The 12982-nt window shown below is 45.1% G+C and overlaps 1 protein-coding gene across 1 annotated transcript in view; it reads right to left on the minus strand.

Annotated features, from left to right (window-relative positions):
* The window catches only part of Chrna9 (cholinergic receptor nicotinic alpha 9 subunit), a 27507-nt gene extending 16557 nt beyond the window's left edge, over positions 1 to 10950 (minus strand). The window contains exons 1-2 of the mRNA XM_020170308.2: positions 10822 to 10950; positions 8881 to 9062 (exon numbers count right to left, since the gene is read on the minus strand). The gene's annotated coding sequence lies outside the window, so the exon portion shown is untranslated. The remainder of the gene's footprint in view (positions 1 to 8880; positions 9063 to 10821) is intronic.
* Positions 10951 to 12982: the final 2032 nt, after the last annotated feature.

Below are 12982 nucleotides of genomic sequence, written 5' to 3' on the forward strand. Positions count from 1 at the left end.
GGACCTCTGTGCCTGAGGAACTAGCTCACTGCTACTCTCAACATTTGCTGGATTCATCCTGGGCATATGTCTTGAAATTGAAAAAGAATTCTTCAAATTTCTTTTAAAGGAGAGGTCTCCAGATTCTTTTATTATGCACCAGAATTTGGGATAAGGGTTGCAAGTTAGGTCATGTCACAAGGGCTACCCACTGAGATAGCATATGCCCAACATTTTGGATTTTTTTTTTCCTGTTTTTGTCTTCTTAATCAAGAAAAGCAGTGTAAGCTTGGTGTGGTGGTACATGCCTGTAATCCCAACATTCAAGAGGCTGAGGCAGGAGGATCAAGAGTTTGAAGCCAATCTGAGCCTCATAGGGAGACCCTATTTCAAACAAAACAAGACAAAACAGCAGTATAATGCACAGTTTAAGAACACAGACTCTGGGCAGGTGGAGTGGCTCAAGTGGTAGAGCACTTGCCTAGCCAGCAAATAAATGCCCTGAGTTCAAATCCCAGCACCATCAAATAAATAAATAAAATAAAAAGAGATTTGAGATTTGGAGGATTGCTTAAAAATAAAAAATAAAAAACACAGACTCTGGAGCCCAAGTACCTGTTCAAGTTCAGTCCCATCCTTTGCTAGCTGTGGAACTTTCAACAGTTTATTGAACCAGTCAGTGCCTCTGATTCTTCATCTACAAAATAGGGATAATTGTAATAGTAGCTACCCCTTAGGGTTGCTTTGAGGAATAAATGGGTTAATGTATACGAAGCCCTAAAAGCAGTGCTTGACCTTAAAAAGTGCTAAGTCAGTGATCATGGGAAAAGTGCACCCCGGGAGCTAAAAAAATATAAGTGCATAGCACTTGGTCACAATTCCACTAATTATTTCTCCCTCTGTCTATCCTCCTGTCCATGCCACCTTCCCCCATCTCTCCTCTCCTTCTCTCTCTTTCTCTATCTCCTTCCCCAGCCTCCCTATCCCAGCTCCAGTCTCTCAAAAGACCTGATTAGAGAATTAATTGTCTTATCTGACAAACAGCCCGCACTCTGGGTGAAAGAATATCAATCCTGCCAATTTCTTCTCATTTTTCATTGCAATGTTAAATTATTATCAATCCATAGCACGTTTGTTTATTTACTTACTTATTTTTGTGGTAGTTTTTTTTTTTTCTTGAGACAAGACCTTGCTATAAACTGACCTCAAACTCAAGATCCTCCTCTCTCCCACGAGCTGAGATTGCAGGTGTGTGCCACCACATGACTGTAATATCTTTCATTTTTATTTATTTATCATTTACTATTGTTATTATTAATTTTTTTGCAGTGCTAGGAATTGAACCCAGAGCTTCGCACAAGCTTAGGCAAGTGTTCTACCGAGATACGCTCCAGACCCATAGTAGTCTTTATTTTTATTTTATTTTATTTTTTGAGATAGGGTCTCACTATGTAGGCCAGGCTGGCCTTGAACTTGCCATGTATGAGCCACCACACCTGGCTGTCATAGTCTTTTGAATCCTCTCTTGCACTTTGTGAGAGTTATCCAGGCTAAATTTATTACAGAAATTGGCAAACTCTTTCTGCAAAGAACTAGATAGTAAATATTTTCAGCTTTGCAGGCCATATGGTCTCTGAAACAACTTCTCTTCTCTGGGGTTGAACTGTGAAAGCAGCGAAAGGCAAAATGAATAAGTGTGCCTGTTTCAATAAAACTTTATTTACACAAATAAAGGAGGTGGGTCATGGTTCATTGACCCAGATATAGATCATTGGATGCCTAAATCCACTTAACCAGACTCAGGCAACTTGTAATAAGGGTCAGTGTCCCCGATGAAGAAGCATTGCTTACTGGGAAGAAAGTTGCAATGCACAACTGGCATGGACACACGTGCTTATGCCTGCTGCGTGCATCCAACCAGCCCCTCACATCGCCTTCCACACAGGCTCTCAAGCATAGAGGGAGCATTGCCAACAAGGAGTCAGAAATACACAGGGGCTAGAAAGCACATGGCAGCCCTTTGTGACATCCGGAGGTTGAACAAGCCTCCTCTTTCCACATAGTGACCTTTAGCATGTCATGGACAGGGAATTAGAGTCTCCAGACATGAGTGACCTGCCCAGTGATGTTAGAAACTGGGCACAGCCAGGCCAGAGGTGGTTGTGGTAAAGAGCAGGGGAGCATTTAGAAATAGGTGTGAGCTGGGCATGCCAGTGGTGCACACCTGCAATCCTCGCTACTTGGGATGCTGTGACTGGGAGGATTACAGTTCTAGGCTAGCCCAGAAAACTACTTCAAGGGAACCCATCTCCAAAATAACCAAGACAATATGGACTGGAGGTGTGGCTCAAGCAGTAGAACTGCTTTGCAAGTGCTAAAATAAACAGTGAGTTCAAACATCAGTCCCAAAAAAAAAAAAAAAGTCTCTCCATCCCGAGAGCCTAGAGGGCAGGCTCTAGCAGCTTTCCTAAGAGGAAGAGTACCACAGCACTGTTTTGTTTCTAGGACTGTGACCCCTATTTCCCAATTGTACCCAAATCCATCTGGCTTGGGGAAATGCAGGTTAGATCAGAACAAAAGGAATTCAGGAAGGAAACAAAGAGGGTTGCCTGGGAAACCAGGAGCAGTGGGCACCAGAGTGTCCATGCTGGTTGTCTGGGTCTGATTTATAACTATGCATGTCTGTGCCACTTTTCCCCACAAGGTTCTGACAGTGTTAATGGTGCACAAAGGACTGGGAAGCTCTTCTGGTGAAACCTTTCAGGGCAGGCTCTCTCGGTACCTCTGAGCATCACGAAGGAAAGCCCAACTCTCAAGTCCCACTGACATCCACTGGGCCCTCGGCTCTTGCCTCCTAACAGCCAAGGTTGCCCCTATATTTTGTTCTCATAGAGGGGCCAGTGGTCATTTTAAAGCACAAGTGGTGACACATGCCTGTAATCCCAGCACTTGGGAAACTGAGGCAGATGGATCAAAAGTTCAAGGCCAGTCTGGGCTACAGTAGGAAGACCCTGTTTCAAAAATATAAAAAAGTAAACTAGAGCACCAGTCTGGTCATGCCGCCATCTGCTCAACCCACTCCAATTGCCTTCTTGTCTTACTCAAAGTGAAACCCCCAATCCTGACCACTGACTCCAGGGCCCTACGTGATATCGTCCCTGACTTTCCATCTCCACCTCTCCTGCTGGCCTCTTTTCAGGGCCTTGGCTCTTTCTGTCCCCTCTGCAGGGGACACCCTTGGCCATATCCTCTTGCCTCCCTCTCTTTCTCCCTTCTTGAGTTAGCTCCCAAGCCTCCTCCTCAGAATCCTTTTCTAGGGAGCCTATCCTGCATAGCACCCCCTCCCCACTTTCTGTCTGTCATCCCTGCTTACCTTTTCCCTCATGCTCTGACCAGCTGGCATGCATATGTGTTGTGTTTATTTGCTTGTTTATCATCATCTAGAGATGAAATTCCAAGAGAGAAGCCCTGGTCCTGTTCTGAGCTGCCCAGCTATAAAGAGGACATTCATTGATTGCACAAAAGAATACTATCTAGAATGAGAAAAGAAAGTTAAGGAAGTAAGAAATGGTGGAAGGGCTAGCTTTCAGACAAAAACATGGCAGCTATATTTCCTATGATTATAAGCTTACCAAAATTTTTTAGCACTCATGACTAAGGTATTCTTCACAGCCTTGTAATGCTAGTCTACTGTGGTATTATATTTTTCCCCTATCAAAGCAAAATTCCTGGAGAACATGGACTGTTGATTTTACCTTTCTGTGTGGAGCCTGTGCCTCATTCAGAGTTCTACCTCCAGGGGAACAGATGCCAGGGTCCATTAGCAGGTCTTCTGCCACTGTTGGAGGAGAAGGACCTGGAGACACCTCCCTCTTGTCCCTGCTGACCTAATGCAACAGAAACATAGGACATAGGAGGAGCCTTGTGCTTCAGGTTCAAGTTCTGGGACCACCTACTAGTCACTGAGTAAACTAATTTCTCTGAGCCTCATTTTGCATTTGTAAGAGTGAGAATTATCCATGAGCGTTACTGTGAAGAGTCAAGAGAAACATAAATTGCCAAGTACATACTTGGAATATGGCAAGCTGTTAATGAGCAATATTTTTGTTTGTCGGCATACTGAGGTTTGAACTCAGGGCCTCTGGCTTGCTCAGCAGGCACTCAATAAATGCTAAGTGATGTCCCTTGCTAAACCACACAGGGCCCAGGAACCATTGAAACCCCCGCTGGTAGAGAGACCACTGAGCTGCAGACAGAGAGTCTCATTCGTGAAGAGACGAGCAGGTGATAAGGGCCATGCAGTTTCTGGGTCAGGAGAGCGACGGATAACACGATCAGGCTATCTGATATGTCCAGATGAATGATCCAGGGACCAAAGCAGGCTCTGGTGTCTGTACTTTGCCAGAGGGCAATGCTATTCTCCCTGAAGTCCCCAGGGGTATAAAACTGTATACAGTTGTGTATGGTGAGTGTGTCTTGGCTTCCTCCTACTTCTAGGTCTTTCCCTAACATGGGCTGAGAAGCACTCATCCATGGGAACTTAGGCCATAAGTGTTCTTGAGTTTCGGATCCCTTCTCACACCAGTGTCTTCTCACCCCACTGGCTCTACTTCCCCTTCTCATGGCAGACTGTGTGGTTAGGATTGTACAATATTTCTCTGCTGCTTGCAATCACCATCTTTCTAGTGACAACGCAAGAGTTGGGTGAAGGACAAGCCTGGGAGGAGTTGGGAAGGGGACTCTCTTCTCTTATTATGGGAGCATGCGACTTCAAGGCTGGTAATCCCCATGAAAAGAAATGAAGAAACACAGGTGGAAAATGCAAACCGAACAGATCCCCTTCCCAGGCTATTTTGCAAGCTACTAGCTTCTATATCTTTCATAGATGTGTGTTCCGCAAGAAGCAGCGTGTCCCTGTAGTCCCAGTGCCTCACTTATCCCACGCCATTCCCTACCCTGATCCTGACAAGTGGGAACTAAAGGTATGCATTTAAACAGAAAAGAAGGCCTTAGTGTCTAAGTCTCGCTGGCTCAGGTCAGAAGGGCAGCTCTGGGGAATGAGGGTGTCTTTGCCCATTATGTGCTACTATAACAGAGGAGCAGATGCTGGGTGATTTCTTTCTTCAAGTTCTGGAGGCTGGTAAGCCCAGATGCCTCTTCAGCATCTGAAGATGCCTTTTTGCTCTCATAACATGACAGCATCATGTGGCAAGAGAGAGCAGCAGGTCAACTCAAGTCTGTCTTCCTCTTCTTGTAAAGCCATCAATCCCATCATGCCCCTCAAAAGCAACCTCAGCTAACCCTAATTGTCTCCCAAGGGCTCCACCTCCCAATGCCCTTAACATGTGAACTTGGGAATTGGCTTTCCAGCACTTCAAATCATAGCAAGTAAATTAGGCACCTGCTTCTAAGAAGTATATTTGGAAAGAAGTGGGAGGGGGTGGGGATCCTGAAAAATGACCCAAGAAAACTGGAAGACTTAATTCTGAGTTTTCCCCCTAGGACCATTTTCTAACATTCTCTTCTTCTCACCCATCATTGCCAGACAAGGGGAATCAGATGGGGGGTGGGAGAGTAGGATTTACATCACCGTCCTTGGATGAGTTAAGTCAGAGGCAAAGCCCTCAGATACATTAATTTTTTTCAGGCTATATTGAGCCTGAAATAAAAGAGAAAATAAGAACTACTGTTCTGTATTTACAATTGCTGATATGTTTGTTTATAATGAAATTTTGCATTACTTTTGACTTTTATAAATATCACATTAAGCCAGACTCGGTTAGTTCCAGCTACTTGGGAGGCAGAGGCAGGAAGATCACTTGCGCTCATAAGTTCAAGACCAGCCTGGGTAACACAGTGAGACTCTCTCTCAAAAGAAAGAAAAATAGTGCACTCAAATTTTACCTATGTTCACTACAGAGACTTTGGGCATCTCCTTCAATTCTCACTTGAGGCAAGTACCTCTCTCTCTCTCTCTCTCTCTCTCTCTCTCTCTCTCTTTCTTGGTGGGACTAGGGTTTGAACTCAGGGCTTCAGCATCTGCAAAGCAGGCACTCTACTGCTTGAGCCACATGTCCAATCTATTTCATTTTGGTTATTTTGGAGATGAGGTCTCTTGAACTATTTGCTCAGGCTGGCCTTAAACTGCGATCCTCCTGATCTCAGCCTCCCAAATAACTAGGATCACAAGTGTGAACCATGGGTGCCCAGCAGAAAATGTCTGTCTTGCCTCACTTTAATCTTGGCCCTGATTAAGATTGAGCTCAGTGATAGAACTGGGCAATATACCTAGTCAATGTATTTTTTTTTTTAGGAAGAAAGAGTAAAAGCTCTTAAAATTGTCTAAAAGAATCAAAGCTATTTAAAAAAAACATATCTCAACCCTATTAAGAGAGTTGGAAGAGAGAATGAAATTACCAGCCACAAAAACAAACCAAATTTTAGATGCTATTCAAATTCTTTCTCTTCTAACAAAGCCAGAGCAGGGCACTTCACCTTCCCCGCCACCAGGTGTCTCTGTAAACTCCCTGCAGGTCTCTGCACAGGACACAGAAAGTAATGCAATGTGTGAAATCTGATGTTTTTAACCAGCTGTAATGAGATGACATGAAAAACTCAGCTTGAGATACAACAGCCTCAAGTACCAAATCTACAACAACCATACATTTATCTAGGATTTCTACCTATGCTAATAAATTCTATTAACGGATTTAAGGTAAGATACACATTCTTGGAGTCATTTTCTTTCCTCTTTTCTTTCTCTTTCTCCTTCCTTCCTTCCTTCATCCTTTTCCTCCTTCCTTCCTTCTCTCTTTCTGGTAGCACTGAGGCTTGAACTCTGGGCCTTGTGCTTGCTAAGCAAGCATTTTGCAATATGCTTTCTGGAACATCCTGCATTCTTTTTTCCTCATCCATTAGCCAGATCAAATTCTACCAGAGCACAATTTTGCAGAACACAGTATTCCAGCAGGATCTCAGAGGAACTAACCATTCCCCTGGTTTAGAGAAGCTTTGGGCAGAGAATTTTGAAAACACCATCCAAACCACCTGCTTCTGTTAAAAAAGATAAACACATGAGGTGCAATGGGAAAGAACCCAAGCACAAAGTGCTGGGAAAGTCATGCAGTTCTTTAAGCCTCAGTTTACCAGGCTTGTTATTCTTTCCCTTCACTCCCTCACCCTCCCCTTGGGAAAAGATTAACACTTCAGTCAGCAGGCTGTTTTCAAGCAAAAGTGCAAGACCCTTCTGAAAAACACACTAAAGCCAGGAGCAGTGGCTTACACCTGTAATCCTAGCTACTTGGGAGACAAAATCAAGGTTTGAGACCAACCTGAGTAAAAAGTTCACGAGATCCCATCTCAACAAATTTTTGAAAAGGTGGATGTGGTGGCGAGCACCTGTCAATCCAGCTACTTGAAGCAAAAATAGGAGGACTGAGGTCCTCCTGGACATAAACATGAGACCCTGTTTAAAAAATAACTCAAGCAAAAAGGGCTGGAGGCTTGGCTTGAGTGGTAGAGCCCCTCCCTAGCAAGCATGAGGCCTTGAGTTCAAACTCCAGTACTGAAAACAAAAGGGGGGAGGGAGGGAAGAAGGGAAGGAAGGAAGGAAGGAAGAAGGAAGGAAGGAAGGAAGGAAGGAAGGAAGGAAGGAAACCTGAGAAAAACTATCCTTGCGTGGTCATTTCTCAGGATTTTTGTGACAATAAAACTTTCTTGTTTTCTCTTAACTTTCTAGAAAAATCCTTTTCATCTCTGCACCCTTCAACATTGGATTTCTCGGCATTCGGTCTCAGACCCTCCTCTCTTTGTCCATGTAGCAGAAATCTTAGCAATTATGGTGAAACCTGAAACTGTAAGGAAAGAGGGAGGGAGAATGTGTTCTGAGATGGTTGGCCAGGTGCCTGTCCTGAAGTCTTGCTCTCCCATCTCTAAGCAGATGTATTTTGTACCTGAGCAACTTTATAATTCTAAACTTTAAAATGTGATCAGATCCTAGGGGATCTTGTTCAAGTGCAGTTTGAAGCCAGTAGGTCTGAGACAAGATTGAGATTCTGCGTCCCACAGGGGAGGCAGTGAGCAATCTCCAATCCATGATAGTAGCAACTTTAAAATCAATTTTCTATCATAATTTCTGTAATCATTGTGATAATCAGTATGTTTTATCAGCTTTTTAATGCATATCAGAACATCTGATTTGCTTGTGTTATGATTTTAATTAGTTGACTAGCACTTAATCTGGGCTTGCAATCAATACCTAAGGGAAAAGTTATTTTCTTAAATCTGAAGTTTTGCCAATTAGTTATATATGTACTTTGTAGAAATGCTGACAGTTGACTACTTAAAAGAATGCTAACTGAGCCCAGTTCTGGTGGCTCACACCTGTAATCCTAGTTACTTGGGAGGCTGAGATTGGGAGGATCAAGATCCCAAGCCAGCCCTGGCAAATAGTTCAAGAAACCTCATCTCCAAAAATAACCAGAACAAAAGGGCCTGGTGGTGTGGTATAAGTGATAGAGCATCTGCACTGCAAGCATGAAGCCCTGAGTCCCACCAAAAAAAAAAAAAAGAGAGAGAGAGAGAGAGAGAATGCCAATTGAACAGTCACGGTGGTACACATCCATAATCCCAGCCACTCAGGAGGTGGAGGCAGGAAAATCTGGAGTTCAAGGCCAGCCTGGACAAAGTTAGAGAAAACCTACCTCAAAAACAATATGCTCAAATGGTAGAGAACCGACCTAGCAAGTGTGAGGTCCTGAGTTCAACCCTCAGTACTGCAAAGGGTTGGAAGTGCAACTCAAATGGAAGCACACTATCTTTGCATGTGTGAGGCCCTGGCTTCCATGCCCGCTGCCAAAAAAAAAAGTCAATTGCTTAATAAATTCATGAGGTTTTACTGACCTTATAGCTGATCACACAGGTTAAGTCTCCTGCCATTGCAAGACTTCTCCAGTTCCTTTTTCACAGAACACACTTTCCCCATTTCTGTGTGCCAACTGTGTGCTGTGCGTTGTGTGCTTTGATGAACCAGATTTTGAATTCTGTGACAGTCCAGACAGGGTTCCACCATATTCTTCATACCCCTGGAAAGTTTCGAGTGTTATGTCATTTACAGGAAGCAGGCTGGGAGAATTTTAAGTAACACGTCCACCCTACAGGACTGGGATGGGACCAAGGTCTCTGGCTTATGAGCCCTCATCACCGTTATGCTAAATTCAGTAAAAGGTGCTCTCCTATGCGGCAGAGCAAACACCAGATCAGAACAGCGCTCTCCCCACAAAGAAGAGTTCAGACGAGTCTTCACACACTGCTTCCTCGAGACCCAATCGCAAGATATATGATGAGAATACATGCCCATAATTTCGGATTTAATATAAACTATGCCATAACCCTTTACAAAACCTTACTAAGTGCTATTCCCTAACTTTTTTACACAGAGAGGCAGCAGAGGGTAGTAGGCAGGTGACCCTCAAAGGATTCTGGACCCCGACTGCCTGGGTTCAAATCTTGGAACTGCCACTTTTTAGCTGAGGGGCCTGGGAAGGGTCATTTAAGCTGCTGAGGCGTGATAAAAGACATAGCGTGAGGTTGCCCTGTGTACTGACTGAGGTGACACACAAACAGAGGGCTTAAAACAGTGACGGCCTCTTTAAAGCATTCGCCACACATGTCTGATAGCCTCTAACTGACACCAATTTGAACTTGAACTCAATGGTGGACTCCATATTTCTTTTCTACGGGTCAGACCACTGCCTCTGGGCTGGGACTTGCTAACATTTTGCCCTGCAGGTGCGATGTGTCTCCATCCACGCAGCCCTCGCCCTCGTTTCCATGGCTACATTTCTGTTCTGGTATCACTGAAAACCCCTACTGCAGAGGCAGGTTTATTTACAGCTGAAAAATTAGCGTGATTTAGCTTGAGCATCTCTGCAACCACCGGTCATTACTGTAAGAGCCTCCACGTTCACACGGCGACATCACTGTTTCCCAGAGTTGTAATCATAAGCTTCTCGAAACAATGGTTATTGGATGTCTGTGGAGCGAGAAGCCCGATACAGCTTTTCCCATCAGAAACCGGAATGTTCCCCGGGCTCAGACTCCCACAACCAGCTTCTTACTCCCACAAGCACTTCAGACACAGCCAAAATTTAACTCACCCCGCCCCCAACCTGCCCTGTGTTCCTGATGTTGGTGAATGGAATCACCAAACCCCAGTCCCTCCATACTGAAACCCCTGAGTTGTCTGGGATCCCCCTTACACACCACCACACCCCACCTTGTCACTAGGTGCCCTGGGTCCCATCTCATAGCCTCTGACGCACCAGTAGGAAGTGTGAGCTGGATTATTATTACACATCACCTGGGGCTCACCCTCCTTCGGTATCTTCCTCCTCGAATACCTCGTTCACACTGTCATTACGTAGATCTCTCCCTTTTTTAATCAGAAAGTGTATCAATTATGCAGAGTGATGGGTTTCATCATGACAACTTCATACATGCATATAGTATGTTTTGGTTTTGCCTTCCCTTTCCCTCCCCTGCCCATCTCCCCTGATCCTCTTTCTCTCCTGAAAGGTTCCTCTCAACTTCCTTTCCATCTCTCTCTTTTTAAAACTGATTTGATTTATTTTTTAAATCGATCTTTTGAAATCTGTGTTATGCCCTCTCTCCACCTGGAGTCCTTCCTTGCCCCTCTTCACCCACAGGACGAAGCATGGACTCTGAAACCTGCATGAGGCCTTTCGTGTCCTCAAGTTTGCCTTCCTGAGTGGGATTCACCTCCCGCCAGCCCCACACAGACTTAGTAACAGGGTGAGTTGCCCTTTAGTCAGGAATCCTCACCTTTTCTTGCCCAACAGATGAACAACTTCTCTGTCAACATTCATTCGAGAATCTCCTAGTCAAGGAAGCCTTTTCTAACCACCCAAGGCAGAATTCTGCACTCTGTCCTCCAGGTTCTGAAGATTCTGGTACATACTTCTATTATAAGTCCTGTCCTGTTGTTCAATACTTTTTTGTTGGGGGGGTGGGACTGAGGTTTGATCGCAGGCCTTTGAGCTTGCAAAGCAGGTGCTCTGCCGCTTGAGCCACACCTCCAGTCCATTTTGCTTTCGTTATTTTGGAGATGGGCTCTCTCAAACTATTTGCTCCAGCTGGCCTTGAATGGTGATCCTCCTGATCTTAGCCTCTCAAGTAGCTAGGATTTCAGGCATAAGCCACCAGCACCCAACTACATTTCAACTATTGTCAGCCACCACAACCAGGCTGAACAGTTCCCACATACTCTTTGTCGTAGTATCCCCGGTGCCTGGCACACAACGGTACCCAATAAATGCTCATGAGGTACCTGAGTAGTGCGGCAAGTGCCAGGCCTGTCAGGGTCTCCTGAGAACCAGCGGAACTCCCCCCACGTCATGTGTCCCAGGCAGTTTTGGGTGGCTTCCCCTGAGCAGCAGCACTGCCCAGTGTCCACCCCCAGTGTGGGCGGAGGGCAACTGAGTTCTTTTGTGCTTAACTTACTGTGCTGAGCATGTCTCCCTAAAGGACAGCCTTGAGAGGGGGACAAAGCAAACCCAGATGTAAATGCCACCTGGCAGAGACATGAGCTACTTGTTCCCAGGCCTTCAGTGTCCCAGCTTGTCAGCACAGCTCCTCCTTTGGCCCGGGAGCTGACAGATTGCAGTCAGAATTGAGGAAGTGAAATGAATTTAGATTCTACCTTTGGCCCAAATCCTGAGCAAGAGCCAAGCTAAGTATATGCCAAAGATTCTAAAACCCTGGAGAGAAGAGACCTGTATTTAACTTACCTTAGGCTGCACAGCCCTGGAGGGAGCAGGGAGCATTGTCACTTTTTTCATGAGAATAAATGTTTTCAGATAAAAATTTAAAACTCTGCTACTCTCCCAGAAGTAAGTTCTGACTAGAACCCTGCTGCTAGATCCACTCAAACTCCAAATGTGCTCGGCCAGCCAACCACAGTTCACAGAAGGTTGATTGATACCTTTCTCTTCCTTCAAGGTGCTTATGGACTATTTGGAGGAAAAAGTTTCTAAGAATAATGGTAAGTGAGTTAAAAAGAAATAATAGAAGGAGACTATGCCGTGGAGGGGCCAAATGAGAGGTCCACAGCAGGGAGAGGGCCTTGGTCCCCCCCGGGGTGGACTGACCAGCAGGAGGTAGAGGTCATGGGGCTCTCACCTGGCAGGTTGGACCTGCATGGTGGAGAGTGTGGGGGAGGGGACACTTTGGTAGAAAGAAAAGAGCAGATTCTTTGAAATTTGGTTTGAGTTTCTGTTCTGCCATTTATTACCTCTCTTTCTCGGGCATTTTTCAAATGTCTCTGTGTCTCAGTGTTTGTCATCAGTAAAACAGAAATAATGTTATTTACCCCACAGGCTCTGTATTAGTCTGTCATTCCCCCCAAAAAAACTTGAGGCAGGTTAATTTTGATGAAAAGAGGTATTCAGGGCCAGGCTCAGACTTCATAACAAAATGGTCCTTCAGAGAGCTCAGGGATCCCAGGAGAGCTGCTCCATGAAGGGAAGCACGCACCCTAACGACTTAACGACCTCCCACGGGTCCCCTCCCTCCCCATCTCTCACCACCACACCAGCTTCCAACACATGAGCCTTGGGGTGGCCCCCAAACCGTAGCACATGCCCTCTCCCTTACCCTCCAGGTGTCATTTTACAGGGCAATGTGGGGTGTTAGTTCAGAAGTTTGGAGACACAAAATCTCTTCACAACCAGCTTTGGAAGATTCCTGTCCCCCTACCCCCATCACCTGTGAGGAAATGATCTATCCTCCTGAGGCCAGAACTTCAGATTTTCAGCCTCAGTCTCTTGAGTTTTGAAACTCTACTCAGCAGCTATCATTACCCAAAGCCCCTGCTCTTGACTTCTTCACTTAATTTTTTTAATTGCAAAAGACAAACATTAGAAAGCTTTTCCCTTGCTGCCAAGTGCAGTCAAGGTCAACAAAATGCACACTGTGGGCTGAGAAC

This window comes from Castor canadensis, chromosome 9 (assembly GCF_047511655.1).
Source record: "Castor canadensis chromosome 9, mCasCan1.hap1v2, whole genome shotgun sequence".
Classification (NCBI taxonomy): domain Eukaryota; kingdom Metazoa; phylum Chordata; class Mammalia; order Rodentia; family Castoridae; genus Castor; species Castor canadensis.